The sequence below is a fragment of the Ochotona curzoniae genome, unplaced genomic scaffold, assembly GCF_017591425.1.
Source record: "Ochotona curzoniae isolate NIBS_2020 unplaced genomic scaffold, NIBS_Ocur_1.0 contig_2318, whole genome shotgun sequence".
NCBI lineage: Eukaryota > Metazoa > Chordata > Mammalia > Lagomorpha > Ochotonidae > Ochotona > Ochotona curzoniae.
This window is the reverse complement of record NW_024465419.1, coordinates 3,682,448-3,688,026: the sequence shown is the minus strand read 5'-3', so window position 1 is coordinate 3,688,026 and position 5,579 is coordinate 3,682,448.

Sequence of the window (5,579 nt, the reverse complement as noted above, 5' to 3'; positions counted from 1 at the left end):
TTTTCCCTCCTCCCTTTACAAAAAAAAAAAAAAAAGCTGGTTTTCTGTTCCAGTTTTGCAAACACCATTCTAGCCTAGGTGCCAGAATAAATTGCCCAGAGGGTGAGGTGTTAATGATGCTAATGGGTATTTGGTTAACCTTCTCAATCAACCTGCAGTCAGCAGCTAGTAGGCCCACCCCCATACCCACAAAGTGCAGCATAAACACCTGCTGTTCTCCATCAGGGGCTGGGGGTAAAGAAGAGTAGGGGGAGGCAAGAAACCAGGAACCAGAAATTTCTGTGAAAACTTTGAAAAACTTCATGCTGTGAAAGGGTTTTCACAGACAACTGATAAAGCCATGCTGCTCTTGACACTAAGATATTGGCATTGAATAAGTACAAATGTAGACTAAGTCTGTGATTGTCTCATCATGATTAACAACATAATAGACCCACCAACAGGTTCCACCTAGTGAGCAGAACTGTGGTGTGCTTAGTCCTGCTTTGTTATAGAGAAAAATATTGTGAGAAATGGCCAATTAGCACAAGAAAAATAACTTCAAGGTGAAGTGTTTTCTGATAGTACTTACAACATTCTTCCAAGATACACAGATTTAATGAAAAGAGGAAAAATTTAGTGATGATAACACTGTCATTGAAAAACAAAGCCTGTTTCTAGGGAAGCAGCAATATTTTTCTTCTTCATAGAAGCAGAAGCTAAAAGTAAACTTGAGAATTCCAATCCTTGAACTCAAGAGTCAGGTGTTGAATACATTCCATTATTTTCATAGGCTTAACAAAATAAATTCACAAATTTGTTCTTAGCAATATTCATGCATCTCAAATACAGATTGTTACAACTCAAAATCTTGACTTTCCTAAATGGCTTTCTCTAGAAGTGTTTGGTTTTGTTATTTACAGGCCGAGAATCCCTGTTTGAGGTCAGAAGTGTGTCAGATTTAATATTTTCAGATTTTATACTGTTTACATTTCTACAATGAAACATCTTGGAGGATCAGACCCTTCCTCCAGGCAAAAAATTCACCTGTGTTTTGTATGCACCTTATACAAAAAGCTTGGTTTTCATGTAATTCTTTTAGTGCACCTGCATTTTCATGTCAACCTGTCTTAAAAGCGCAGTTGTGGAATTTTCCACTTGTGACAGCATGTTGATTTTCAAAGAAGTTTGGGATTTGGAGCACTTAGGATTTGCATTTTCATATTAGAAATGTTCAACCTGATTTCTTTGGAAGTTAAGACTGATGGGAAGCTATATGTTCACAGGTGGATTTCTTTAAAGCAACAATTTCAGAATTTTTTTTAAATTGAATTTTATTTGAAAGTCAATGTTAGAGATAATCTTTCATTTGCTGGTTCATTCCCCAGTTGTGTGCAACAGCTGGGGCTGTGCCAGTTTGAAGCCAGGAGCCAAGAATTCCATCTAGGTGTCCACAGTGGTGGCAGGAACCTAAGGCATATGCCACCTTTACTGATTTCCTAAGTGCCATAGCAGGAGTCTAGATCAGAAGCAGAGTAGGTGAGACTTGAACTGACAGTCTGATATAGAATGTATGTTGTAAATATTGTCTTAACTAGCTGCAACCACAGCACAGTAGCTTTAATTTTGCACACATGTGTTTTCTATTAACTTTTCCTGAATTTCTGTGGCAGTCCTAAAATATTTCTACTTTCTTAAATGTACTCTGCTTTTACTTGAGTCTTTATACAACTAAGATCTCTGCCTGAAACACACACACACACACACACACCTCTTACCCCATCTCACTCTTACCCCATCTCATTGTAAAAAGAGACATCTCTAGGAAGTCATGCTGGATGCACCCAGACCTGATTTAGGGGTCTGATTTACTTCCACTTCCAGGGTTACCGTGTTTCTCATGTCACAGCATTTATTATGTGATAACATAGATGCCTATTTTTTTCTCTTCAAAGTTTGTAAACTCATAAGAGAAGGAACTGTGTCTGGGTTGCTGAAAGCTTTATCCAAGGAAGGAGGTGTTGCTAAGTAATTGTTGAATGAGCCAGTGGTAATTGAAATGACTTAAAAACAAGCAGAGGAATGCCTAGATTTAATGTAAAGCTAGAAGCAGAAGAGTAAACAAAGATATTAGGAAGAGTAATTAGAAGCTGAGGGGAATTGATTTACTGATTTAGTCAGAATTTGTTAATCTAATGTTGTTGAACATACAGATCTTCCCAACACTCTAACAATTTCCTCTTCAAACAATGTTATCATAAAATGAAGTTTTCAGAGTAAACTGATAGATGTGAAGTTTCTGGGGCTGAGGACTTCATGGCTTTTGGATGATTCTGACTGCCAGTTTATCCACCAAAAATACATTGTTTTGCATTTCTCAGGACTGATTTGTTCAACATTTTAATATGAATATCTCAATGATGACTTACTTTTTTTATTGTGCCAAAATACAGATAATATAAAATTTACCTCTTCGGCTGTTTTTAAGTGTGTAATCCAAGAGCATTCAGTACATTCACAGTACTGTACAAACATTACCACTCTTCATTTCCAGAGCATTTTTTTCATTCTAATCAGAAACTTGGTACCCATTAATAATAACTCTTCATTTCCTCCTTCTCATTTATTTTTAAGAATTGTTGCAGGTTTAGAAGAGAGTTTATTGCATTTTTGTCCAGCAGTGGGAACTAAAATGGCTTTTTAAGACTTCTGGTTCTGTTTTGGAACAACTACTGTGAAAATGGATCTGTCTTGATGCCAGTGAAGGGAGTTTTGAGCAAGAGTGCAACCCACCCAAAGCCAAAGGATAGGTAGTCTCTGGGGATTCCTAGACCCAGAAAAGCATCTTTTTATAAAACTCAAGACCTTCTCACTCAGAGTTTTTTCATACAGTAGTTTAAAATAAGCCAACATCAACATGTTTAGGATTTTGGAAACCCATCTTAAACTAGAAATAAGATGCCACAGGGTTCTCTTGTGCACATAGAATGCTTAATGCAAAGTATCCATGAGGTATAGACCTAGCAGTTAACACTTGTAATGAATGTTGTAATTGTATCCAGAAGATCCGAAAGAAAAATTTAAGCTTTAAACTGACTTCCTGAGGAAGAGAGATTCATATTAAAGCCTCCGTTTAAGTTTTATATTTCCATATCAGTTTTGAACTTCTCTGATAGAAAGACAGGATAAACCGAAGATGAGACACTGTGGAATTTAGAGAGAATGGATCACAGCCTTTGTAGGCTTCCCTCCAGGTTAAAGTTGGCTGTAGACCCCTTCCCAACAGCAGCAGTTTGCAGCTCTAGCTAGTCATTGGGCTTGCCTGTATGTTAGCAAAAAGATGTTATATGGAAACTGGTTACAGCAAGAGGGGCAATTTATAGAGGATTAACTTTCTTCAACTTTATTTAATATTTTTACCTTTCTACCTTTGTTGGCCGGAGCAATCAAACAAACCAAATTAAAAGGGAGGCGCCTTTTAAAGACTTTGAAGTTTTTCTTTGCAAACACTTGAATTTGTTTCAGTCCTTTCTCTTCAAAGTAAAAGTCATACAAGGAAATGATTTCCTTTTTGCATTCCTGGCCCTTATGAATTAACAGAAGTCATATTGTAAAAAAGAGGTCAGATAGGGAGTGAGGGTTAGCCAACTCCAGTAAAGTATAATAAAACAAAATAAATAAATATATGTATATGCATACATACTGATGAGCCTAAAAATGAGTACTCTTCAACAAATTAATGGAAAATGACAATTACAAAAACTTGCAATGTATAAAAACGCATATATTTCAAAATCTTTGCACCAAAATACACAATGTAAAAATACATATTATGAAAAAAAAAAAGATACATGGATTTCTACTTTTTTTTCTGTGCCAAAATAAACTTGCCTTTTAGTCCCCTCCTTTTCCTGAGCTTTTTGAAGTCTTCTTATGTATGACAGAGCAGTCTTGTAAAGATTGAAAAGTTTTCCTTCTGTATTCTGAAAGCATTAATATCTGAGGATGGGGTAAGGTTAACAGCGGAAAAAAGTTTAAACACTAGAGGACTCCGAGATATCTGTGTGTTGCTGTTATTTAAATCAGCTGCATGCTTTCTGAGGTGGGGCTTTCTATGTTTGTCCCTGAAGAAAATAACATGATTGTGTATAAAATGTTTCAGGATAGACAAAATTGATACCCTATGTGGATTTTCATGGCCAAAGCTGCTTCAAAAACATTTTGGTGAAAAAGCTGTTCTGCAACAGGCAGTTCTGTCACTGTTCTGCCTGTGTAGTGCTCAATGTCCTTAGTTGTGTAGTGGGAATATCCACGAGGGTAATTCAAGAAGCTATTTCTAAGTATGCGGTCATGGAATGTATCTCTATATATGTATATAATGAGATAATGTTTATGTATGTAAGGTGATCACATTATATGCTTTTGAGATGCTTTGCATCAATTTTATTTTAGTGAGAAGAGAAAGAGACTATGCTAGTTCAATGAAGCTGTATATGTAACCATTATGGCTCACTTTTCCAGAATGGCCTGAGAAGCAGCCTTATCTGAGAAACTGCTGTTCTAGATCTGCTGTCAGCGTAACTCTGGGCAAATGATGTTAAAATGAGGAATGTCAAGGCCCAAACATCTTCACTGACTTCCATTATTTTGCTTTTCAAAATTCCCTTGGAGTTGGACTTTGGAGAGCAGGAAAGTGTTGAGATCTATTTCAACCCTAGCAGAAATGGAAAGGATTGGGAATGTTTTCTGTGGCAAGGATCATCAGGGAACATCCAGTGCACCCGGCGCAGTGAGCATTTCCAACACAGCTGTTCTAAACAAGTGTTGTTAGCACCGTTACTCAGCTGCCCTGCACGTATGTTCCTGTGCAGGCTGAGCGACAAGAGCCCATGCATGTTCCTGCTGTGTCATGGCACACTTTCTCCTAGACTATTCAGTGCTTCGAAGAGTCCTACATTCTGCAGAGTTCTTCCCAGCCTTTACCTAACAGCCCCCTCCGCTGCCATATGTTGCTTAGTGCTCTTAACTTTTGTTTCCATGTCTAACATTAAAAAATGATTTTTACATTTTGGAATAATTTTAGATTTATACACAAAAATTCTCCCTTATACTCCTCACCCAGTTTTCTCATTGTTTATATCTTGCTCTGTCTTTATATATATATATATAATAGATACAAATATACATATATGTGTGTATGTATATATGTATAGATTCATTTTGACTTAATTTTTAGGTACATATATGTATATTTATGTATATATTATATCTATATTTTAGTTTAAACCAATGTTTTTAGGTACTTAACAGTATTTCAACCCTAGACACTTGGCTGATTATAAAACTCTCTTCTAGATGTTCAGACATATCAACAGTGGAACTCTTCTCTGGACACTAGTCCATCTTGCCTATCTGCCCCTCCTGCTTGTGAGTTCCCCGCTCCATCTGTCTTTCTCTCTTGTTTTCTAAAGATGTACTATTTCTGTAGATATTTAGTAATCCTAGTTACTAAGCAAAAAAGTACATTGGAGGGCCCAGTGCAATAATCTAGCAGCTAAAATACACACACCGGGATCCCATATGGGCACTGGTTTATGTCC